Raw genomic sequence first — 27,210 nt, forward strand, 5'->3', positions numbered from 1 at the left:
AGGTTTTTCTTCCTGAACACAGAAAGAGATACTTCTAATTTCCTTATTTCCCAGTCTGAGGAAGGCTTCTTTTGGGCTGAAACTATGTTTCACTTTTATTCAAGCAAACAAGACGTATGTCCACAGACTATGTGGACAAGAAATGTGTTTAAGGACTGATCACAGGACATAAGAGATGGGAGGTGCTCCCGTGGCAAACAAGGAATTGTACTTACCATTATTCTTTCTTCTGTCATCTGACAGCTTGATTGTTAGTGGTCATTATTTAGCCATTAATTGAGGTCATTATGTCCCAGGCACCTGGTGTCTAGAATAGCCAACGTGTTCTGCAGTTCATACACAGCACCACGACCACTGTGGTGTTCTGTGAGTGTTTGCCCACGTGTGTGACAGAAATGTTTCTCCATCCAGAGATCTTTGCTTTATTCTGACTTTTTCTTTGGGTGGTTCAGTGCTGAAATGGGCACAAACAGCAGTGGGATAGAGGAGAGATTCAAAGGGTGTTTGAAGACTGTGAGGCTGTAGGATCCTTTGTCCTGTTACAGCAGAATGCTAGTAATCAAATTTCCCTGAATTACCAGTGTTCTGTTTCCAATGCTTTTGAAGGAAGAAGAACCCTGACTTTAGAAAGAATTTGGCCTCAAGTTCGTACTTCCACCTTTGCTCCTGCTCTGCCATTACAGCCTGTGGACAAAACACCTCACCTTTAGATCTTCCTTTGGGTTTTATAAATGACCATGTTAACGGCATCCCCTTCAACTCCTGGATTTAATTAAAAGTGCTTTGAGATCTTGATATGAAAGATGCCATAAAACTGTACAGACAAGACATTTATTCCGCTTTCATTGGCTCTTTATAAAGTGGTCCTCTCCTCGAGTCTCCTCTCCTCTCCCACCTCAAGATGCTTTCTCTCTTAAGATGTTCATGACAGAATTCTTGCCAGGCCAGGCTCAGGATGTCATTGAATCCACCCTCCTTAAGGCAGGGCCACCTCTACCCCAAACTCTTTTTTCTGATTTGCTCCTATGCAGTCCAGCAATGCTGACTCCTTCAGCATCCTGCACCACCATGCAGCTCTCCTTACCTTTTACTTCTTTCCTTAAATGTCTCATCTATACTTCCTCCACCTCAGTTTAATTACATGATTTCTTATGCTACCCACAACAGACACTCCCACATGAGCTCCTTTCTCCATGCTTTGGCCACTTATATTAAATCAGTCTGGAACTTCATCCAGTCAGGAAATGAATCCATTTCAGACATCCCAATATCCTCATGCTTTTGCCCTGCCAGAAATGTCCAAATCAGGATGATTGCTTCTTAGCCAGTCACTTCAATCCTTTTTAGGCACTTGAAAGTAAACTTTCTCAGAGAGAGACTTAACACACTGAGTACCTGAATTGAAGTTAATGGATGCTCCTGAGAGCAAGTCCTGTTTATTTTGGCATCTATCTCTACAAATAAAAGTCTGATTATAGGTATCTGCATAAGAAAGTGAAGACAGAAGGACTGCAAGTTTTTTCTTTTTTCAGATATTTTTCTTTTATTTTAAGCTACTTGGGAAAATCAACCATACATCTTCTGACTTCCTCCATCTAAAAGCTAACCAGACTGCATATGCCAGCATCAAAACTTCCCACTGGTGGTTTGCTTATCATTCAGCCACCTTCAGCATGTAGTGGAAAGTTTGAGCTGACCCTTGGGTATGGTATTTTTTAATAACCAAAAGCATGATTTGACCAGGCTGCCATTTAAAAAACTTGCAGTGCAGTTGACTTTGAGTGATGCCACGCAGAATCAGTAGGTGCTGAACTGGGTATGAAATGGGCTGTGGAATCCTGTGTCTCATGACCTAGGGGCTAATGGAGTTGGTATTTTTCTAACCTTACAATTGTGGTTAATAAAATAATGGATGAGGAATGAGTGAAATAAGTTTTTTTAAAAATTTTTTATTTATTTTCTTTTGGCTCCACAGATGTGCTTAAGCAAACACAATCTCCTGATCCCGCAAACAGCAGTTCCCTTGGCAAAATGGTTTGGGAAGGCTTTGGATAGCTTCAGTTAAAAAACACACTTGCAAAAAAATAAGCTGTCAGAGAGTGAATATTTAACTTTTCCATTTGTTTTCTTCTTTTCATGGAGTATACATGACAAACCTTATTCATAGCTGCTAATGTTGTAGTTAATGTCAACAGAGTTGTAGTTGGAAAGGAAATTACCCAGACTGTCATGATTTCACATCCTTATGTAATTCCTTCTATGGACAAATTGGTTGTTCATGACGACAGACACCGAAAATTATTGATCTGCCAGCCAGATCATAGTGACACACAATAAAATGCAAGTTCTGGAGTTCTATATAAGAAAAATTACCCATGAAAAGTACCCACCACCTTGAAAAAAAGCCATAACAAACCTACTGACCAGAAGCTAAAAGCAGCGCAAGTTACAATAATGAGGCAAAGGTTTAACAGATTGAACCAGGATGGTTCCTAGAGACTGACTGTCTTGGGACAATCCTTGTCTGATAGGAGATTTTTGAAGAACATGTGACTTATTTAAACTTTACTAGACTTGAATGAGGTTGTTGTGCCCCTGTGCCCCTGTGCTCAGGTGAGACCCCACCTGCAGAGCTGCCCCAGCCCTGGGCAACACCAGCACAAGGCTGTGGAGCTGCTGGAGCCGGCCCAGAGGAGGCCATGGAGATGATCAGAGAGATGGAGCAGCTCTGCCGTGGGGAAAGGCTGAGAGAATTGGGATTGTTCAGCCTTCAAAAGAGAAGGTTTTGGAGTGGTTCAATTTCAGCCTTCCAGTACCTGGAGGAAGACAACAAGAAAGAAAGAGAGGGACAGTTTACAGGAGTCTGGAGTGACAAGACAGTGTCTTTCGCACTGACAGAAAATAGGTTTGGATTAGACACAAGATAATTCTTGGACATGAGAGTGGTGAGGAGCTCACATGGTTTTTGCCCAGAGAATCTGTAGCTGCCCCATCCCTGGAAGTGTCCAAGGCCAGGCTGGATGGGGTTTGAAGCAACATGGGCTAGTGGAAGGTGCCCCTGCCCATGGCAGGGGATTGAGCTGCATGAACTTTAATGTTTCTCCAACCCAAACTCTTCTGTCACTTTATGATTCTATGATTCTGTGATGCAGGGCTACTGTGGTGTGTAATCCACAGGTGGTAAGGATAGATGAAGTCTCTCTCAATTTTAAGAGCTGTGATTCACAGATGCCCATTTAAGTGTTCTCTCAGCCTCAGCTGGGCCCACACAAACTGGGGTCCTGGTGGACATGGCCCTACATCTTGCAAGCATGGACACTGCAGAAAATGCATTTCTATATTTGCAAGCAAGGCATCTCTTTTTCACTTTTTTTGCACTGGAGTGAGGCAGTGTTGAATAAAGCCAGGTGTAAAGTGTATGTGAAAAGCGTTAGGCAAAGGCTGCTTTAAACAATGAGACTTATCATGATAATAAGTGTTAGACTTGGTAGTCAGCAATAACAGGGTCAGCGCCTTGGAGAGCAGCTCATTGCAGAGCGTCAAGAAAAGGGAAAGTGATTAGCTTGTGTTTCCAAGGGAAAATGAGCAGTCCATGAGCTCAGTGCTAGATTGTCTGTAGTCATGTTAAGAGTCTTTTTCTCTCTTCCCTCCAGCAGTGGGATCAAACTCTCTTCTTAGGGATGTGCCTTCCCTGTTGCTAAATCCATTTACACTGGTATTTGCTGGAACATAGAGGAAACTCCGTGATCTGAGCAGGCAAGAAACCCAGGATGTCCTGAGTTCTCGTGCTAAGGCTTGGCAAAAAAATTGGCTCCTGCCATTTCCTCTTCTCCCTGCAAAGAGCTTAATTCAGTAATTATTCTAAGAAACAAGATCTCTGCATGCTTGGCAAGAGGCCAGAGATTCATCCAAACTTGTGGGCTTGCTTCACTGATGTTCAGGCCAATTGGTGCACTCAGGCTGCACAATGAGTTGCAGATGTAGTGATCTCATGTACTTCATTGGTGAAAAGCACAGAAGTGTTTACCCTGTAGTTGGATGTAAATGTAAAAAGATGGTTGCCTGAGACTGCAATCTGAACATCCCAAAAACGGCATCACACCAACCCTCCCCCAGTTTAATCCCTTTCTTTGTTGCCTCATCTCTCCCATCTGTGAAATGGAAACAATTCCACTTCACTTTGTCCTGCTTTGCCCTGAGGAACTGGAATGAGCTAGACCTTTCAAAAGGACTTTGAAGACAGATGATTATTTTTCATTACTGTGTGCAACACTTGTCACCATGAAGTGATATTTCAGAATAAAGGTACAATTCTGCTCTACCAAGAAAGCAATCCTAACCTTCCACCAAAAACATTGCTGCTTTGTTAGATGAAAATCTGTGTTTGACACAGTGATTTGTAAACTTTGCCAGTGCTGTGTGGTTCTGCATGACCAGCCTGGGCCTGGTGTATTTTAGTTTTTTCCCTACTTTCTGTTGGGGAGGATCATGTGCTGTGACTTTGACCTGGGACATTTCCTTTCTCCAGGATTAAGCTTCAGCTGTTTTTCTGCTAGCAGTGAGTATCATATGCACACTAAGAAATATGATTTCCTTCTTTTAAAATGGGTCAGACCCTTTTGGTGTTTTAACCACAAACAATGGAGTTCAGAGAAAAATCCAGAGGCATACAGACTTGGGAGCCTTTGTGGCTTCAGATGTGAAACAGGCCTGTCTAATGCGTTCAGTTCCTTGTCAGTTGTGAAAGAAATGTCTAAAGTTTCGTAATATCATATCAGATGTGCAAACAGCTTGTCCTTTTAAAGTAGGTGCTTAAATCTGCATTTCGTTTTAGTAAAGCTTAGTCTACTTTTATGCCTGAAGAAGTTTCATTTTCCAGGGGTGGTGGAAGGGAGGCAAAGAATTAATTTAAGGGGTTTGTTTTTAGATAGGAACCACGTAACTCCATTTCAGATGTCTGTGTCTCATTCAGGGCAATTAAGGATTTCATGTCATTTGATATTCTCTTTGAGAAGCACAGGAATTGGTTACGAGTTTCTACCCTTGTTAGATTTAAACTCTATTTCATTTTAACCCTGGGGAATTAGTCTGGGTTGAAGTGCATGCATGCATGAATCAAATCACAGCAACATTGCTGTGTCTCTTTTTAGCGCAGAGCTCTCAAAGCTCTTAATCAAGTGCTCATTTCTCAGACCTGCCCTGTGATATGGGTACAGTAGCTGTATCATTTCCAGAACTGCAGAATCCAATGCAGTAAATATTGCAATGCCATAAAGCACACCTCTTCCTTTCTTCTGCAAGGGCTTGAGCGGGCTTCTACCTCCAGTGTGCAGCCTCCAGCTTGATGTGCTTTGTTTACGGCTCAAGCAGAGGGGTGTTGAGTGAGGCTGTTGCCTAATAAAGTAGGTTTTTAGCTGGTTGAGCAGGAGTAATTCCTGTTTAAATGCTTACGATCCCTTTGACTTAATCTGGCACGGTTTCAGCAGGCTAGACGGGTGAATGTCTGCTGCTCAGAGTCATCAGTGGCCGTAGGGCTTTCTCCAGTGAGGTGTGAGATGTGGATTTGAGAGACAAAGAGCTTCAACTCTGGTTCATTTGTGCGACCCAGACTTGTGTAAGAGGTGAGGTTTGCAAGGGGACAGCCCTGTGTATGCAAAGGGGACAACCTTGCTCAGTTCTCCACATGAAAGGCTGAGATCCTCACGCTCAGGCTGCCTCCAGCCTGAGCAGGGCAGCTTTTCATCAGCTATTTTTTTATAACACCTTCACATGCTACAGGCACAACAAAAAGCACAAAAACAACCTAGGAGAGGGTGAGTGACTCTGCAGAGCTCAGAATTAAAATTAATTGACATCACTCTCCCGTTGCTGGTAAGGGCCTTATGGGCCAGCTCAAGTCCCTCAGCAAAAGCTGCAGCCCATTACACGACAGAGCTGGCTGCTATAATCTGGAGAGATGAACAGCATGACAGCCATGGTAGGTCACCTCCTGCAGAAAGGATAACAAAATATTTGTGTGTCTTAGGCAGATGGAGGGACGAGCAGCAGAAGCACATGGGGAAGCAGGTACATTTGTAATTATCCGGAGAGGCAGCTCACCTTCACAGACCAGCAGAGCTGGCTTAATGTGGCAACAGCAGCTATTGCACCAGTTGAAGGAACAGCAAAGCTGCCATGGCAACATCTTCTCCTCAGGGGATCACAGGCGGAATTCTGGCCAAGCCAGACCAAATTTCTCCTGTGCTTTCCACTGGAAAAGTGCCCCTCCAGCTGGTTATGGAAGACAAAATCCAGCCCATAAACTGAAATAGAGTAAATATTAGTTAAACAGTTACAGCTCTCCAGTTCTTACAAGCAGTAGGATCAGCTGTCAGGTTGGGAGGCAGCTCCTCCAGTGCATGGCATAGCCCAGCCACAGTGTGTCAAGGATGCTGCTGATGGGACTGGCTGAAACCACAGCCTCAGGGAGTGGCTCAAGTGATCCAGTCCAAAATCACTTCCCACTCAGGTGACTCAGAGATGAGAAGAGCCACAAAGCACCATAGATAGACAATTTTGCTTCAGGTTTCTGCCTCATGAAGGCCTTTTCTCCCATGTCATCCATGGAACACCATAGGAAAATGTTCAGCAACTTCCTTGGTGGAAGAACAAAGAGTACAGAAAAATGCTTTGGGCTTGTTTTCCCCCCAAAGCTGGTGCTCAGACTTCTTCTTTTTAATGAAGCCATCATGTACTGTTCAGTTTCATGGGTTCCCCCCTTTTTCTAAAAAAGTTATGTCTGTTTTCATTAATCATTAATTGCTTTGGCTGGAGCACAGACCTTCGGTGTGGACACTCATAGCAGAACACAGCAGAAAAAGGAAGCAATCTTTTCTCTTGTTTAATGCTGCCTCTCAAGGAACTGCAGGTATTGATTGATGCTTCTCATGTTTCAGATATTCTCTGTGATGGGAAAAAAAGTCATATTCCCCTAAAGTGTCAGTTGTATTACATATCAGAAAATATATCTCTTTAATGAACTCAAAGAACCACTTTTTTTTTTTTTTTTTTTTTTTTGTCTCTTTCTATGTTGTCATGTAAAAATAGATAGATGATATGCATCACATTTTTTTTTTTTCTCCTAATGTGATTGAGTTATGGCAGTAAAAATTTTCCTTTCCCCCCCTCTCAATTCACACAATAAAATATATCACAGTCGCAGACACAGGATTGCTCTACCTTACATGATTGTTTCTCATGTATCCATAAACATGAATAAATATGGTAGTCATGGTTGTCAATGATCCTTTGTTTCAACAAGTTGGCCATAACTAAGCATTCTATAAACATAATTGTGAAAATGGATGTCTCTGAATATTCCGGGCAATTTTAAATCCTTCAAATTGCAATTACTTAGCTCGTGGCTAATTTTATAAGAGATGTAAAAGAGAGATAGGAGTATTTTACATGGATCTTAATCTTCAAAACAGGATCTCCAAAGATCAGTCTGCTTTTTTAAAAAAAATTTGGTAATAAGTTACTAATGACTTTGCTAATCAATATGCAGTGTAAAGCACCACTCATTCCTTGAATAAAATAAAATATATTTTTGAAAGTTTTACTCATGTAGATTTTAAGTCAGGAATTGGAGAAATTTTATTAATCTTTTCCAAGGAAAACTAGCTTTAAACCAAGACAAAAATGGGATATAAGTATTTGGTAAATATTTTAAAGAATGATTGATTTAAGGAACCTGGGCAACAACTGGGAAAAAAAGGAGCAGACAGTACTTCTGGGAATTCTGGGAGTCTATATGATTTCAAAAGGGAAGCTTGTGCTGTGTCAGCACTGATTTCTTTATTTACCTTCAGGAACCACTTTTTCTTTTTTTTTTCTTTTTTTTTTTTTTTAAGTTGTAGAGACAAATGACCCCATACCTCAGATGTCTCATTTGAGTAATGGGTATAAAGACACTTTTGTACTTTGTGATGTCCTTTGAGATTCTTTGGAAAATGTGCTACATGAAGACTAAATATTCTTCTAGCATATATAGATATATATACATATTTGTGTGGGGGAATAGGGAATGGATGCCCACATGGCTGTGGAGCTGAAAGGAGAGGAATAATTTATCAAAGTGGAAAAAAAAAAATAAAAGAGATCCAGAATTCTGGGCAAAAAGTCATTGGATGTGATGGATGAAGGTTTATCTGCTCTTTATAGTGACAGATAAGTAATGAGGTTGAACCGCTGCGATATTGTCTGGAAATAGAATAGATGACATTTTTAATAGGCTCAAATTGACTCTTAATAGATCAGACCATCTGCTGAAACTGTGGAATAATAAAACTAGTACTTTTATTATGACCTTCTAAAGCACTAAATACTCTGGGAAAGCATGTGGACATTTCTAAATCTGTGTTTTGGTTGGACAGTTTGGATAAAAATATTTTGCAGTGGGTTTGAGGGTCAGGCTCTGGCCTGGTTGTTATAAAAGCAAACCCAGTGAGATTCCAACTGGGCTTGCAGGTGCTTAACAATTTCACCATCCATGTAAACCAGGTCCTTAAAAGCTAAATGTGCTAAAGTACATGTAAGAAAAAATGCAGTACTAATACTGATGATGATGATAATGGCATTAATAACAATAACAATAATAACAATAACAATGATAATAATAATAGCAATAATAATAATAACAATAATAACAACAATAATAATAAATGCTATTACAAGTAGTAGTGGTAGTAATATTTGGTAGAATATGACTCTGATCAGAGTTCTTAGATCAATATATTATCCAAATGATGGGTGAGGACCGTTTATAAGAGTGCAGTCTGCTCTAGAAAGACACAGTAGTAAGAAAATCTATTAAAGGCCAAGTTCTTCAGGAGGAATATTCTGTTTGAAGCAGGAAAAACAGTGCACATACATTGCAATAAATATGAGTTGAAGAGAGTTCTGTAAGGCAGAGGCAACAGAAATGAAGACAAGCAGAAATGTTTATACTTTGGGATATCTCCTGTTCATGAAATAGCTTTAAATTGGCAGGAACTTTGTTGTTACTAGGTGTATTTGGAAACTGATCATAGAAACATAATCATCCTGATATGATTAGCTTTATCTAGCATCTATTTATAGCTGTGGGGGCTTTTTATATGAAGATATTTTCAATTATATTCTTTCACTTTGGCTGTCTTAGATGGAGGTCATGAAAATAAAAACCTGGACTACTTTTTCTGTTATTGTCCAGTACAATGTGCAAAAGGCTCCTCATCCATGAAAGCATAAATAATGGCAGTTGAATAAAGAGAATTAACACTTGTTGCTAAATGGCTATTTCTGGCATGTTTAGTGTTCACACAACCTCTTTTATTTATTTTTTGTTATTTTTTTTGGTGATATGAATAACTGCCCTCCTCACTGTCCAATTTCTATCTGCAAATGCAGGGATTTGTCTGAGATTTGGTGTGGTGACTAATTAAGAGGTAAATTTGAGTGAACACCGTCCAAAACTATTTCAGATGATGACTGAAACTTGTTGGCAATATATATTGTTATTTATGTTAAAATATATATTGTAACACCATGGAGCCCACGCCAGATACCTTTTCTTTTGGAGGTGCTATAAAAAGTACAAAAAGGTGCTTCTTAGATATTGGAAATCAAGCACTGAGGAAAAAAAATTCACCAGTACATTCATGTCCTCTTGCAGTAGAAGAGAAACAAGGTGTGACTAGAGGTGTCAAAGTGTTAATTGAAATCCAGTGCTTAAAAGACATTGTTATAATTCAGGTAAGAGGACATCTGCTCCCACTTGCTCTCCAGACCTGAGTCACTTACTTGCCTTCTCTGCCCCCTAGTTTCTCTGCTGCTGAAGTGTTTGTGGCAATATTTATTTTAAAAGATGCTGAGACAATAATTTATTGATATTTTCAGTCTCCTTTCAGGTCCCTGGAAAGTTTGGGCATGAAGACATTGGTTTTATTAAAGAATGTTCTAGTAAGCATAGAGATGAATCAATGGTTCTTCTAGGTGGATGGAAGCTTGTACAAAGGTCTTAAATTTTGAAAGGGAAAAAAGGCTGAATCAGTCAGCCTTCAGACTTGGCAATCTGAAACTGCATCTGTACTTCCAGAGAGAAAATACAGCAATCTCTTCAAGATAGCAAAGGGAATCAAAATATTAACCAAGGGCAAATTGGAACCAGTAATGTTTTTTTCCAGTGATAGTGGTTGATCACTGAAAGAAGGGGACAGTGTAAGTGAAGAATTCTTCATCTTTTTATGTCTTCAAGATTGAAGGCCTCTCTAGAGGAAATATTTTAGACAAAATTATTTGTCTCAACAAAAGAGAAGCTGGGTAAAAATTAAAACTCTATGACATATAAAAGATAGATGATCTACTAGTGTCTCTACATGTGTGATTCATTTCATACAGCTTTAGATGTCTGAAGTTAGATGCCTAAGTTTGAACTGGTCACCCTGGGCTCCCTTTTTAGTCAACAGTAAGAAATAGGTATCTCCAGGGAGCAATCCATTTGACCTGCCTTGGATGCCTCCTTGAGTGTGATGCAAATTGTCCTCTGGAGTACCAGTTCCTCCTCATTGACTATCAAGGAAGCCTATGGTGATTTGTTCACACCCCAGCATCTCAATTTCAGATGCCCAAGGCAAGACCTGTCTCTCTGTGGGACACCTAGGAGCTGTGCAACAGCAGCCCTTAATTTATAGGGCAGAGGTCTGGTTTGGTTCTTGCCTTGCATCCTTCATCAGTCAGTTTCTGGGTGAGTCGTTTTCCCGTGTTGTTGAAGCATTCAGTGTTTTGAAAGGAGAACCTAAGAACATCCCTCTCATTTCTTCAGGGGCACAGATGTAGGTAAGGGTGGGCCAAATGCTGTTGTTGCTCTGGTATAAAGTCCCAGCAGTCTCACAGATTTTAGTGGAACTACCATGCTTTGCATCTTAAGAATAAAAGCAGAAATTAGCCATTTAGAAAGGATTAATCCAATCGCCACAGCAATTTGGTTCTCTGTGTTCATGAGGTGATAAAGGATAGCTCTGGAAAGAATGCTATATATCACAGAACATTTTTAAAGCAAAGAGTCTTGGGAAAATCCTTGTTGAGCATGTGGAGACAGTGTTAAAAACACTTTCATCTTTCATTTCTTCCTGTCCTGTAGCCTTCCTGGCGCCACTCCAAATTCACTTCATCACTTGGTGTTACTAGGTTTAGACCTGTGCCTCTTGAGTATCCTGCTAATAGTGGATTCCTGTGTAGTGTATCCAAATTCCTCAAGTCTAGCCCTGTCACTCAAGATGATGAACCTGTCATCACGCTGGAGGTGTGCTCCAAGCTGCTCTGAGCTATGCTCAGCCCACATCTGAGGAGAGCAACTGTGGTGCTCAGCATAGGGGCTTAGCCCTCCTAAACACCGTCCTTTATCAAGGGAAGGAGGGAGTGCCCCTGGCAGGCTCCACAGCACAGTGAATCTGTTCTCTTTATGTGGACCACAGAGAGGAGATGTGTCCTAGATACTCCAGCCATGCCTGCAATGCAAGAAGGCTTCAGCTGTTGGTGTTGGCTGATCTCGGATCACGTATTAGCTAGGAAGATTTGCAGTGTATCGGTGAGTAGACAGAGGATTCCCGAGGCAGAGGATTTTATCACTCTTTTTATAATTACAGAGAAGTCAGGTATGGCCATACAGAGTCTTGGTCCCTGCCAGTTGTCCCTGTCACCAGTCAGGTCTGTTTTCCTGGTCTGTTTTCTTCCTGGCTAGTTACTCTTAAGTGTCCACCAGCTGCTGCTGTCTGCCTGAGCACTGGCAGAGCGAGCCTGGCATATCTCAGTGGCTTGGATTGATGTGTGTTTCAGCAGCTCTGTGAAGCAGAGGGGCTGTGTGGACATGTGTGGCTGCAGACACCAGTCTGGGTCTCTGCACCACCCCAAAGAAAGCAGCATGCTGCCTCTGCCACTGTGCATGCACAGCCTGATGTGCAGAGCAGGCGTGGTGCAACCAGGTGGCACAAGAAGGATCAGCACTGTCATCGTCAGGCAGCTCTGTTTTTTGATTCCTCGCTCGTGTGATCTGCAGGTTCCCAAGATGCTGTTCCACAGGCTGTCCAGCCATTCCCATGCCGCAGAGAAATCCGACCCCTTCCAATTATGGGGGACGTGACACTCTTGCCACGTCCAGCTATTTCTGACATTGTGGTATGTGCGCTGCCTCAGCCCCTGGTGAATTTTCTGCCAGCTGCAGCAGCACTCCCAGGGTGCCTGTGTTAACAGGGTGGTTGAGGTGAGGGTTAACCTGCTGCTTCCCCCACAGGCACAGACCTTGTGGTGAGGGATTTCCTGTGCGAAGGTTGCCTGGGGGAAATTCGCTGTACACTGACCTCAGCCTTGGATGCAGAGGAAACTTTGCACTTTTGGAGCTCATGCATGTTTTCAGCTTGCAAGAATTCACTATCTCATTAAGAAGAGACCCCTTAAAATGCAGTTTTCTCTCCCATGTGACACACTCCTGCTGATGCCAACAGGAGCTTCATTGTCACCACAGGTACACAGAACCTAGGGAGTCTCTCCAGCAGGAAATAAACAGCTATAGCTCTTAGCATGACCTGTGAAACCTTGGTTCTGAAGAAGCATGTGTTTTTCCCACTTTGCCAGTTTTCCTTGTGATCTGATAAATTGTGGGAAGTGCAGAAATCTCTTTTTTGACTGAAAATGCTAAAATGCAAATGTTTGTTTGATTTGGGTTTTTTTTCCTGAAAAGTCTTTTTTTGTTGTTTTGTTTTTTTGCTCTTTTTTGTTTGTTTGTTTGTTTGTTTGTTTTTAAGCTGGGATCATTCATGTTTCTAATTACTGAGATTGTATCCTTCTCCCAGCAAAATGGAAAATTGAAAAAAGTTGATGAGTTGCCATTAGCTGGCTTGAGGATATTAAAAAATCAATACATTCAAGGAGCAGTTCAAGAAGCTGATGTCTTTGAATTACAGAATCAGTGGAGTGTTTAGGCTGACCCCTAAGATCATTGAGTTCAACCACAAACCTGACACTGCCAGGTCCCTGAGACCCACATCTGCACCAACATCCTCATGGAGATCCACTACCACTCAGACTTCCTCACCACTTCAGATGCTCTCTAATTACTCCCTCCTTCTCTGACTCAGGAGCATCATCCCTACTTTGGGGAACCTCCTCTAAGAGGTAATAATAGCCTTTCTCCCATGATGCTGTGTCTGTCTGTGAGCTGCAGAGACATCTCAGGAGATACAGAACGCTTTCCATAGTCTTGGAGATGCTTAACACTGTCTCAGAGTTCTCAGCTGGCTGGCTTTTGTCCAGGGCCTCTGCTGCACCTGGGAGACAGAGCTGGGGCAGTGTCAGAGAATTTTATTTCACCACTACATGAATGGGCTCGTACTCAGAAAGTCAATGTTTATTATAAGCATGCGAGGACCTAAACTTTTTTGTGTTATTGATGATGAGAGCACGAATGCCATAAGAACTGGCCTTCATTCACTCAGGAAAACTTCCTAGATACTAATACTTAGTAAATCAGCTGTTGTTTTTTAACTCTTGAGGTTTATTAAACATTAGATCATAGGAACTGTTACACCAGTCAAAGTCTTATTATTGTCTTATTACACTTAAAGTCAGTCTCCAATTACTCACTTTAGCCAGCACCAGATGCTTCAAAGGATCATGCAAGAAACCATGTAGGAGACAATAATAATACACATAATTTGATCATAAGAAAAATAGTTTTTATCCACTTTTGTCTGTGCTGAGTGTTTGGCTTATACCCTGAGACATGACTGTTTATATTTTATTTATACATACATATTTTAAAGTAACAGCAGTTTTCAAAAGAAGGGACTGGAATTTGGGAGGTCTGAATGAGACTTCAGCATTATCCCCTCACAGGAAGGTTGACACAGACCAAATTATGTCATCATTTTCATAATTTCCAAGAGACCCTCCAAGAGAACTTTCCACAGCTAAACACCACCAAAGACCTTAACACTTATGAGGTTCCTGAGATCTAGGAGCTAACACTGTTACAAAAGGGCAAGGGAAGGTTACATGAAAAATCAGATTTGTATCTTAAATAGGAACAATTAAAAGAAGTGATTATGATAGAGAGAAGTTAAATCACCGCAAGGGAACACAATGTGCTGTTGTCTTTTTTGGATTGTGTACTCCAGGCACTTGGCAGTGCTCGTGTGTGAACTGATGGGTGTGCAATCAATTTGGCTGTTTTCCCCATGCAGTCCCTTCAGTGAAAACCCTCCACTTATTTGCATGGTCCCTTCAGTCAGCACAGAGAGATGTGCACTAAAAACAGAAAGACAAAATTTCCCCAGGCAGCCACTTCAGATCATACCATTCTCTGTTATTATTTTAAAAAGAGGAACGCAGAAGTACAAACAGAAACTCCTTGTTCTGTTCATCTTCCTGCAGACGAGTCAAGAAGCTCCTTTTGTCCTTCCTTTGCAAAGAGTGAGTTAGGAAATGAATGACATCTGAAGGCAAGAGCTGGGTTGCTCACCCCAGATTTTGTCTGAAGGTCACCTTGCAATTCTCTGTGGTTCAGAGATGTTTTCATTATTCCTCTTTTAACCTTAGGGGGATTTTTAATTTTTATTTTTTGCTTTCTTCTCCCCCTTTTTTTCCTCCCCCTTCCTCCCTTCCCTTCCCCCCCACTTAAGCTAAATGACAAGTTTTGAAACTTTGTGGTTTTCTTGCTCTGAATGTGAGTATTGAAAAATGATAATCTGCCGAGCGCATGTGACGGAGCGCTCCCTCCTCCCGCTCCCAGCTCCCTCCCCATCAGCTGCTGTGGCTCTTCATCGTCTTTAACCGCTCCCAGCTTTCAGAATATATTGGTTTCCGTTCTCAGACCTTCTTTGTCTCCTCTTGCAGCTGTTTGCTTCGCAGTGTGGTCAGTGTTTGTGGGGGAGATCAAACCCCACTTCTCAACTCTCATCTTCCCTCTTCCCCGAGACTCTGCAAAGGTCTCGGAGCTGCCAGGGGTTCTGTGCTCACACAAGGAGGTTCCAGCAGGGAGAAAGGGAAACCATTAATAGAGGGAGAGTGGAGCAAGCTGCAGAGTGTCAGCAGGCTCCAGTGCTGAGCCCAGTCAGAGGGCAGGAGATTCAAACTGAGCCTTGAAGATCTTCTGGGTGTGTATTTAGGGAGGTGGTGGATAAACAGTATGACATGATCAAAAGCACTCATTCGAAACTCGGAAGGCACCGAGCAAGGCTTCAAGCCACTCTTTTTGGTTTGGGGGGTCTTTTGACTGACTTTAATGAGCAGGTATCCAGTCTGAGGGGAAAAAACAGTCTTTCCATAAAGCCTGTAGTATCAGACTTCTGCTGTGAATCAGCACTCGGGTACCACGTGTGAGGGGATGCCCACAGTCTTCTGTGGTACCACCAGAAAGGTAATATTTGTCTGTATATCACAGAATCATTTAGGTAGGAAGAAAACCATTGCAAGATCATTGAATTCAACCTTCAAATCCTATTCTAGGCAAGGAAATACAAGTTCAAAGTACAAATAACCTTCTGTGAGGTAAGATTTTTCATGACAATAGTCATAGCTGGTCAAAAATAAGTTTAAGAACCTAGGCGAAGCACAAAGTGTAGGCAAGCCTTAATTTAGTTTCCCAGATTAGATTTCTTCCCACTCCTGCATAGTGTGTGCACCTAGAGAAAGGACATGGCACAGCAGCTGCCAGGGTAATATCAAACAAAAAATGCTTCTGTGCCAGCACGCCTTGAACGTAGTTTCCCTTGGAATATTTCATTGTAAATCCACCAGCCCCTACACAATACACTGGTGGAGAGTTAAATATCTGTTTCCTATACACTTTTGTTTCTGCATGAAACACAAGTGAATGTACAGGTTTATTTTTTTCTTCCTTTCCTATGGAAACTCCTGTGTGGGAGTGGGCCTTGTGCACTGCATTTCAGGTGAGAAATGTGCTCCTAGTCCTCCTCTGAAACTGCAGTTAGTAAATATCTCATAGAATTATTTATATATTTAATCCAAAGTATTGCTGGAGTGTTCTTCCATTTTAAGAATGGTTTTTAACTGGTGTCTAGCAGTGCACACTCTAAGACAGGAAATTTATATATGGAACAAAGCAGTAAGTGCTTCTTGTAGTTTATAAGGTGCTACAAACTCTAATAAAAATAGAAGAGAAATGTTAAATATTCATTATACTATTACAACCCTCCTGGGAGATGGCAAAAGGCACCAAAATTATTTCTTTCAGTGGTGTTTTGGATTTATGCATGTACTCTATTGTTTCAACAGTGTCAGAAGCTGTGTAGCAATTCTGGTTCATCTGCAGTAGTAACTCAATATTATAAATCTTTACAGGAAAGAAAGAAAGAAATATAAGTCCATATATGTTCATTTCAGGCCCTTGTAGGATTTAAAAAAATAAATAAATAAAATAAAAGGAAGAAAGGAAATAGAAGTTAAGAGGGGGAATAACACCATAGGTATTTATAAAATACTGCCTCTCTTGGCCTTGGTCTATAGTTTCCACTTTCAGGCAGTACTGCTCCCTTCTGAATGTTTTATATTCTATATGATCTACAATAAGGAGTGGTGCCATCAAAAAAACATGACCGTGTGCATGTCAAAAGACCAGGTACTCCCATAAGTGTGAGAGCAAAAGACAGCAAAAGTGAAATATGGGCATCTGATGAACTGGCTAAACTCCTTGGATATTCCTAAAGAAGCAAACAAAGAGAAAACAAAGTACCCTCCCCCCCCACCTCTAAATAAAACTAAAATCTCTATCAGTAGTCCTGGGAAGATAAAGTCTTGTCCTAAAAACAGCTCCCACTGTAACCCAGTCCATGAATCACAGCACTTAAGCCTGAAGAGTCACATTCCATGTTGACACAGACCTTCAATAGTCCCATTAAATGTAATTGGGTTGCACAAGATGTAAATCACTGTAAAATATGAACCCTGATCTAATTTCTTTCTCTGAGATGAATTACTTCAAAGCCATTGTTTCTTATTTCCTCCTCCTCTAAAATCCTAAAGCAACAGAATTTTTGAGGGGAAATTATTTTAACTATCAGTACTCTTGAAAGAAAAGCTGCTGTTGGCTCTGTGGTGCACTTTGAAGTTTTGCTTTAAAACACAGGAAGAGACTTTTGGTTTGAGACTTTGTGTCAGCTGTGGGGTTTATTGGACAACGTACTCATGGCTGGGGTTGCTCTGGCAGTGAACTAAACAGGCAAGTACAATTTATGTGTCCATAAATTGGAGCATACTGGGAAATAATGTATGTGCTGTGGTGAAGACCCAGTGGTCCGTTGCATTATTTCCATGGTAATTAGGAGGCAAATGACCCCTCTGATGACAAAATTGAATTATGCTTGTGAATATTTAGTAGGGACCATGGTACCTATTGCAAAAGGGGGACTTGAACAGCCTGAAAAGTCTCTCCAAATGTAGTATTTATGAATTGGTAAGTGGTAGATTTCAAGCCACTACCAACAAAGCATAGCACCAATAGTAGGAACAACCTGTACACATCTCTGTATGACAAAAAGAAATTAAATACAGTAAATCTCTTTGTCTTTGCCTTCTCATCTGCTTCATCTACTGTTCCTAGGGAGACATCCTTCTACCCAGTACCAAACATCAAAAAAAGAAAACAAACAAACCAAACTTTAGATCTCAACCATCTCATTTGTTCATTGCAATTAGTAGCATTCTAGCTTGTGACTAGGAGGTTTTTTTTCAACCATATTACACTGTGACACAGCTTATCTTTTTAACTTAATCACAAATGGGTTTTGCAACATCACTTAAAGGGTGTTAAACATAAACCACAAAGTGTTTCTAAAGTGTTTTTAAAGGTATTATGGTAGGGTTTTTTCCATGCAGAATGTTGCCCTAGGTCACCACTTGAAGGCATTCAATGTTGGACCATCACATTTTTCCTTACTGAGACCCTCAATAAGTGACCACATGGAAATTGAGGCACATGATATTATGGGTCAGATATCCCTGCGCTACTCAAAAAACTCTAAATGTCCTTAGAACTTTTTAGAACAATCCCAAAATAGTTCATCTGTAACAGAGGTTGATAATCAGAGTATGGGTGGTGGGTGGTGATGGCTTACAGATTTCATCAGTATGTATTTGGGATGACTTGCATAACTGATTCATGGCCTCATCACCCATGATTAATGTGCTATAAAGTTACAGGAATTAAAACCTTTCACTGGCACTTGGTGAAGCTAGGGCCTTGCAGAAAAGAGCAGCCAGTATGTGAGCATGTAATTAAAGCCTGTACCATTAATCTGTTTGCAGAAATGGACTGAGTTGAGGCCACGCTCACAAACTCATCAAGTCATGAGGCCTTTCAGGTTCTTGTCTTTGCCATGTGTAATGCTTTTATGACAGGCTTTTAAGTCATTTATTATATATACTTATTATAATGTTCTGTAAACCAGTGTGATTACTTAGAAGTTCACATGCATAAAAATGTGGGGAAATAATGATAGGTAATGCTCAGTTCCTCCTGCACTCTGGTTTTCTCTTCTTATATAAGTGATACTACTTCAGCTACTTTTAGAATGTTATTGACCTTTCTTTTAGTCCTTGGATGCATGGGGTTAAATCAGTTAATTCAGTAAAATATGTGTACCTCTGCTGTATTTAGTCTGCAAAGGCCTGGATTAAACCTCATCCCTGTTGTGGTGGGCACTATGAGAGACAGGTCTTGCTCCTCGGAGCTTACAGGCTAAAGGAAAAGCAGAGGTGTGCAGCAAGAGAGGGGAAGGATTATTATTTCTGTCCTTTTTGGACAGGAGGCCACAGAATTTGGGACAACATTCTGCAAAGCTTTATCTTCTTTGAAGAACAGATTTTATTCTTGTAGTCCAGCTATAGTCCATGGACATCCAGAGCAAAAATTAGATTTTACATTAGCCCACTCATCACCATAAGTCTCTTTTTATCTCTTACCAACCACTGAAATGCCTCCGGACAACCATTGACTGTATACCTGGATCAGGCATCTTGACTAGGGAGTGAGCCCAGCTCCTATTAAATCCATTCCTAAATGCCTAAGTAGATGATCTCTTCTGGTGTTTTGGCTGGTAACGATAAAGTTCCCTGCTCAAAGTCAAGGAGGGTACAAGAGAATAAGAGGAAACAAGAGATTTTCTAAATACCTATCCAGTATCTTAATCACACAATCTTCTTTCCTCTGAATAAGCTTTTCCTTATCCTTTGGGCTTGATTTTCCAGTAGGTTAAATAAGCTCCTTTATCAATACTTAAACAGGGCTTTCCAGTAGTAGATCCACTCTGGCAGAGAGCAACAGCTCACTTATTTTTAATGGAGATCCCTTCATTTTCCCTTGGCAGGGTGGGTGATAGCTGACATGCAACTGTTTTAAACTTTTAAGCATTTAAAGCATTGCAAGCACATGAGAGTAGGTGGGGAGGGGACAATGGCAGTGAGAAGAAAGCCACGCGCTGGCTCACAGGCAAGAGCCCCTTCTCTGATTTCAGATAGATCCAGAGGACTGCCCTACCATAGCCAGAAGAAAGGCTAATCCCTGGGATCATTATATTCACAATCCTGCCTTGTGATCTTTATAAATCTCCCTCTGAACACAGAGGATGAGCATCCTAGTGGGATTGTCAAAACGCTTTTTTGTATGAATGCTGGGTTCAAAAGGAAAAAGCGCACTGTGAAGTGCCCGTGAAGAAGCAACCATCTGAAGGTTTGCCTTATGAAAGATTAATTTGCATCCTACAGTTTGGGTTTTGTTTTGGTTTTTATTTTGTTCCCCTCACAAAGTCTGTTTTAATGGTTCATGTTTTAAATGCACAGTTTAATTATTTATGCATCTTGAGCTGTGTTCCCTGTGTTTGGAACTTTTGCCGTGGCACTAACCTTTTCATTTCACACCACTGAAAGCTAATGCTGCACACTGTACAAAACAGCCTCTAAAGGTCCCCAGGAGAATGCAAACAGCAAGTGTGCAAGGATTGTTTAAGCATGTGTGTGAGGTGGGTTATTTGCTTGATTGCTTTCACTGGTGAGGCAGGGAGTATGGCAAACCCAGCAGCATCCCTGAAAAGTGGTTTCAGATCCCAAAATTAAATTTTACCGTGTGATATTTTTTAATTATACCATCAAAGGAAATATATCCAGATGGGTTTGCCAGTGCCCATGTCCCAAAAACTATGCACGGATTAGAGTGATTTTAAAAGCACTTGAAGTTAAATAAGAGACTAAGGAGAGAAGAATCACACGGGTGTCCTGCCCGTGGAAGTGTTCAATAGGCTGAATAGGGCTCTGAGCAACCTGGTCCAGTGTAATGTGTCTCTGCCCATGGCAGGGGATTGGAAATAGATGAGCTTTAAGGTCCCTTCCACCCCAAACTAGTCTGTGATTCTCTTAATCTTTGGTTCTTGCTACAGGCTTGATAATGCAAACATATATAATGTCCTGGAGTAATGTGCCTACATTTGTAATGCAAGGAAGTTCAGGTAAACACTCTTATAAGTGTTTACCTCTGCCTGAGACTTTGTAAATGTGAACTCATGCACACACTGAAGTGCAGCTCAGTGCAGTTACTGAAAATCACCCTTGCTCAGCATCCTTGGTTTTGGCCATTCTTACCATGACAGATTTCTCAAACCTGTGTCAGAGTAGCCTTGTTTCCACTGTATACAGCAAAATTCTGCAATGGCATAAAAATTAAATTCTCCAGGAATACTGTTGAAACATGGGAGGGAAGAATGGGGGAGATGTAGATAGATAGCATTTATGTCTCTCTTCCTATCATTACACAATTGCTCTCTCTTCTCCGTTCTCTAATAATTTTTCTAGTCTTAACTGTTCAAAAAGTGGGTTTCCTGTTGCATTTGTGGGCTGCCCTATAACTTAATATGTCTTGCTGTCAGCAGGTTCTAATATTAAGTGTGAACTTCCTTTCATTTCATCCCTTTTCTCCTATTTGTGTTGTGAAGAGTCAGCCATCTCTTCAGATGTTGATAGCACAGACCTGGGACTGAGAAGGATTTTGCTCAGCCTTTAGGCATTCAGTGGGCTCTGTTTTTCTCTGGAGATTGCACTGATGTTATTGATTGCACCTGCACTTGAATATAAAGATTAGCTTAAAGAAGGAGAGATGCCTTCAGAGTTCAGTGTTGGCCTCCTGGGGAGGGAAAATTTCTAGATCAAGCCAAAATTGACTTTATCTGAGAGTGTATTGCAATCAGACATTGTCCCTTTTCCATCTGCAAAGCAATCTGCAGAATCTGGGCAAGTTTTCTCCGAGGGAGAAGTCACGGCCTATTGCGAAATAACTCTTCATTTTCCAAAACACTCTTGTAGCTCAATCTTTTCCCATACATGGAGTCTCCTCTCTACAGCACACAGCAGTAATGATACCCATGCTGTATATAGTGTTTGTGGGAGATTTTTAAGTTTTTTTTTTTTTCTCTCATTTTGTTTTGGTTTCTTTTTTTTAAAAAAAAAAACAAACAACAACAACAACTTCTTTTACAAGAAAATGGGATCAGGCACTTTGAAAGCCCTGGTGTTTATTCCGGGAGAAATCCATCCAAGACAAGTGAACCGTCAACACCTACTCCTCAATAAACAACTGTCAGGGTTTTGAGTAAATGAGGTCTGTGTGTGTGGGTGTGTGTGTCTGCTGGTTATTTAATTGCTCCATGAGTCTCCCTGTATCCCTAGTAACCTTCGTGTTTTCATTTGAGTTACACCAAAGCTCTGCAGCGATATTCCCCAAACCGCTGCTGCCCCCGAGACAGGATTGTTAGAAAGCAGCCTGGCTTTGTTTGCCGCTCGTGTTACTGTAGCGTGGGCAGAAAATCTAAACAGCCACCTATGACCCTTCCTGTGTGCAGCAGAAAGGATTTTGTGCTGCTCTGATGCCTCTGAGGCTCCCTCACCAACACCTGTGTTAAGCCTTGCTCTCCTGAATGGGCCACACTTTAAATCTTTACTATTGGGATAAATCGGTTGGAAGGGGAAAAAAAAATCAGCTTTTTTTCTTCAGCTCACTAACAAAAAAAGGCACTGCTGTGTCACTCTTGCTGCTTGCCCAACAATCAAGCTGGCACAGCAAACACTTCAGGTAATCTTGCCTACTGCTTACCTAACCTGCCAGTGGGGGAGAGATTTTCCATCTGTGTCCTGAAGTTGCTGCCCTAATAGGACTGGAAATCAGATCACTGGAGCTTAAACTAGGTGACCTGCTCACCTTACTTCATGGGAAATGTGTTGGGGTTTTTTTTTAGCAGTTAAGGTCTTCGGAGAAGGTGGTGATCTAAGATGGTCAAAATTTAATGAGTTTCATCCAAAGTTTTGTTCTTTCAGTGTTTTCCAGTCTGTTTTCCTTTGAGGGAATTGTGCAGATATCTTCACTTCAGCAGAGTCTCCTCTAGAGTGAGAAAACACACTCTCTGAAATATCTTCTTTATAAAATCATGACTTATATAGCGTTAGTAGAAGCCTGTGCCAAATTTGTGGTTTGGTGTTGCCCAATAATCGCACTGAGGAAAACTCCCTGGGCTCATCAAAGACCAGGGAATGCTGGAGTCAAAGGCACATACAAGAACACAACAATGATCTCCAAAATCCTACATCAGTTAGGATTTTGACTACCACAGTCCTGAGAATTTTTCCTGATATAATAAAGAAGTGAGAAGAATGATAAATCGGTGATGGAAAGAATAAAGGGGGTGTGTTGGTCCTCTAAAGGATGCCCAAGCAAGGGCCAAGACTTGGTCCAGCATCAGTGTGGTCAAAATCCACTGACCACATGTGTGGGGAGACTCCTGCTCCCCATGCCCAGATTCTGACATCAGGCACTGCACTCTTTCTAGAACTTTTCATAATGATAAGTTGTTTTTTCCACCTCTGCTAAGCCCTTAAAGCTGATGAGGAGGGACCAAGAGTCGAAAATATGTCTACAGCAGACAGTGCCTCAAACCTCATTTGATCTCAGTAGAGGAGAGCTTTTCTAATCTCACAGTCCTCACCTACACTTGTCTTAGAGGACTGAGTAATTAACTGCTCATTAGAGGTGTGGTGATGGGATGAGGCCTCTCTGGAAGCACCACAAATAGGTCAGAGATGCTCTTGTGGGTAACAACTACTGAAGAAGCAGGAGGAAAGGGTGCCCAGAGGCACGTGATGGTGCTGCTCTGTGGGCAGGAGGGAGCTGTTTGAGTCACATTCTTCCTGTGGTCAGCTGTCCTACCCTGTGGTTAACAGAATGTCCATAACTCGATATTTTACTGATGAGTACACCTCAAAACACCAAGTGAACATTTGAGCAAGGAGACAGAAGTGAGGACATCTGATCAGCATGACCAGCTTGAATCCTGGTAATAGATTTGGTCTGCTTCTAAATGCCTGTTTGCACAATGTGGGATTTTCAGATGGGCCACAAGGAAATGTGACATCTTGCAAAAAAAGACTGGGTTTAAATTCAGTTGTGAGCATAACTTTGTTCTTTGGATTAGTTTTCAAAAGTCTTCCTTGTCTGGTAGCAGTGAAGAAAGGCACAGAGGCTGAGCTGTATCCAGTATTATCTTCGCTCTTCCATGGTTTGTCTCAAGAAAAGGAGAAAACTAATTCATATTAAGACTTTGTGATATTATGAGTTGATGGTGAGGAATGAAAAATTCTCTGTTTCAGGTAGGAGGGATGAAATTAAACAAGCCCATAATAAATCACAATTTTGATCCAAATTTGCTTTCAAAAAACTTCAAGGATCCCTATGCCAAATTTAAAAAATAAAAAATAAAAATAAATTGAAAACTTCAATCTTTTGCCATAAACAGGCTGGGCCGCAGTACAATTTATAATTCAGGAAATCCTTCCTAAAGACTTTTTAAAGGCATAGTTTTGCCCACTTGAGTCTGACAAAGAGCAGCAGGAAAGGGATTAAAAGTCTACAGCAAGACACTGAGGTCAGTTAGGCTCTCTGCATCCTACCCCCCATTGGATGTCTGGTTTGGGTGCCTGGATTTTGGGTGCTGGATTAGCTTCTCAGGTGATCTAGATAGCCAGCAGAGTGACTTAGCATGCCTGGTGTCCTCTCTGGAGACCTCATGGGCTGTAGAGGGAAGCCAAGCTCCAGACCAGGTGCTGGTGACAGTTTGGTGGCAGAGCCACACTCTGAGAATTCCCTGGTCCAGCTGATGATCTGCACCAAGATTTTCTGCAGGCAGGGCTGGAGAGCCAATTCCTGAAACATTTTAACAGGTGCCATTCCAAACCTGACCACAGTCAAGTGTCATTCCATTCCGGAGCAGGGTGCTCCAAATTACATCTTGGTTACAAAAACAACCTGGTCACAGGGAGGAAACTCAGATTTCAACACCAACCTGAATTTTTTATTTTTCTTCCAACTCTAGGATTCACTTTCTGTCTTTCCTGGGTTTAAACTCTGTTTCTGGAGGGGAGGAGCCCCCAAAGCATTAAATCTTTGCTTTAATCGCAGACTTTCCTCTATCTTGCTCAAAGCAAAGCCCTGGTGAGCAGCAGACAGCCCTGCTGAGCTGAAGCCTCTCTCTGAAGTGACCCCTCCTTTTCAGACAGAGATGCACAACAAGCCTGCAAGGGAAGAAAATCTAATTATATTGCACATGTTCTAATTCAAGTTGCTGTACATTGCTGGGAGTTTGAGCATAAGAAACACAAGGTCACTTTTTGCCTGCCACAGTATCTTCTGCTTGGTGAGAAGATGATAGACCTGAAAGCTTTTCCTGGTGTAATTACCTGAAGGGTGGGTGACTGGGGATCTTCCCCAGGTTTCATTCTGTGAGTCTAAAACCCATTCTTTAAAATTAAATGCCCGCCAACACACTCATTCACATGCACACACCACGGCAGGTAGAGAACTGCAGGTGTGCTGGAACAGCAGGTGCATGGATAATCCATTTCACTATCTCCACAAAGATAAAAGTCTTTAAAAAGAACACTCTCATGGGCTTGCAGCATAGAAATCATAGTCCTGTAGGTATGGGACTTCCTGGAATCCCAGCTGACAGGCTGTGAAAAGGTGCTGCTGTGCTGAAACACAGATCCACGCTATTCCTCCTCTAGCAAACAGGGATTCCAGCTGTGTCTGTAATAGGCACTTAGATGGCATGTTCAGACTCATACAGCAAGGTATCAGTTTGTTTGCACTCCAGCCAGATATTCATTTATTCAGTCATGTTCATCTAGATTGTAGAATGACTCGCAAACGTGAACTTGTGGCCTTGGTCATGGGAATCTTCATGGTCATCAGCAAAACTGATTATGAGGAATACTCACTAAATTCTCCCTTTTGCACTGGTCAAGGAATATGAAATACCTTGGGCAAATCACTGAGCCCTAGTATTTCCATCTGTAGTGGGATAATGACTGCTACTTCTTTCATGAAGTGCTTTGAAAATTATTTAAGATTGACTTTAGGTACCAACAGGAATTTTTACTTTGTGTGAATGATACAGAGATGTAATAAAATTCTGTTGCTTGTTTTCTCATTGGTTTGTAGCCTTCTTCTCCACATGAGCACACTAGAACACTGATATTACTCACTGAAGTAATATTTTTACAATATGTAGATCCATGGTTATGTATAGAGGATGGCTTGCAAACCAATAGAAAAAAAAATTCATGTTCTGGATATATTTGGTAGTAGATGCCACCAGATGGGAATATAGATGATGAGGAAACTAGAGACTTAGTTTTTAATATTTGCTGCTGCAGTCCATCCACCTGAGTGTTTGTCAGTCAGTTTTGGGATTCTTTTTTGCCATATCTCTTGCACCAAAACCTAGCACAACGCTGCCTTCTCTTTAAATATTCCCTTTTTTAGTCAAAGTAAATGCAAAATATGTTACATGTGGGGAAAGGAGTGTCTGGAAGCTCTATTTCTCTTCTCCATCTCTGGAGATATTATACATGCAAGAAAGCTGGCACCCTCAACTGTGTCGTACCTTTTCCAGAAGAAAAAATAAAAGAAGGGGGGCAAAAACATTTACTGTAATAAATCTCATGACCTCTAGTCAGGGAAAAAGAGAATTCTCAGATATCCATAACAAGCTGAGCAGTCTGCAGCAGCAGCAATTACAAGTGCTGCACACTGAACTAAATTCTCTGGCACTTTAAAGTGCACATTTCCCAGCTTTGCCCTTTCCACAGTATTCCACAGGGGCCACCCATAGCAACTGCTGATAAGGTCGTGTGCAGGATGGGTGATGAATCTGCCCTGATTTCACAAGGTTGTTGTGTCTGGTACCAGAAAATAGATATCCGTGTATCCTTGAGAGAAATCCTTAAAGGAGGATTATGCAGAACTGTGTGTATTGTCTAGTGGAAATAAAACAAAGGGAGGAAAAACACAGAGAAAAAAAGATAATAACTACTGAGTATTAGGTAAATACTTAGAATAAAATAGATTTTTTTCCTAAGGATGTTTAAAGCAGTCACTGAGTAGTTTTTGCAACAGTGTCTTTAACACTTGCATCCCTTTTGTACAGTAGTTTGGGATTTAGCTTTTGCTCTTTTTTCTCTCCCCACACCCAAACCCCCCCCCCCCAAAACACCCTTCAGAACACCAACTGTGACATTTGGATTGAGGCAGAGGTGCCCAACTGTTCAGAGCTCTGAATTTGGGCTCATGTTTTGAGACTGTGATGCAGCATACAGAACAGCAGAGAAATTTAAACCAGGAAAGACCAAATCAATATGTTCTTCTATATTTAAAACTGGGGGGGGGGGGGGGGGGGGAGGAAAGGGAAAAAACCACCCCCAAAACAAAGAAAAATGGCAGCTAATGTCTAAAAATGATTCCAGGGTTCTTCACTTTTCAAATCCAGGATGTTTTGGTTTTGCAGTGTTTTATAGATATCTTTGAGGCTTAGATCCAGATCAGGTGATACTTAGTGCCTCCTTTTAAAGCTCAGAGCCAAATCTCAGCTATTTGGCAAGGACAGAGTCAGTCTGGAGGAATATGCTCAAAAGTCCATGCTCAGCCAGGCTAGAGGAATGGCAACAGAAATCACAGTAGCTTTCCCTGTGCCAGGTTGGTAGCCTGTGTTGAACTGGTGGATTTTGGCATCTCTCATCATTGCAGGACCGGGTGTGGTACAACACTGCCCAGCTTTTCTTCCAGAGGGGACCACATCTCATTGG

The 27,210-nt window shown here is 41.4% G+C and overlaps 1 protein-coding gene across 5 annotated transcripts in view; it reads left to right on the forward strand.

The window, feature by feature from the left end:
- Positions 1-27,210, forward strand: part of SETBP1 (SET binding protein 1) — a 268,911-nt gene that overhangs the window by 146,180 nt on the left and 95,521 nt on the right. The window lies entirely within an intron of this gene.

This window comes from Cyanistes caeruleus, chromosome Z (assembly GCF_971803275.1).
Source record: "Cyanistes caeruleus chromosome Z, bCyaCae1.hap1.1, whole genome shotgun sequence".
NCBI classification, from domain to species: domain Eukaryota; kingdom Metazoa; phylum Chordata; class Aves; order Passeriformes; family Paridae; genus Cyanistes; species Cyanistes caeruleus.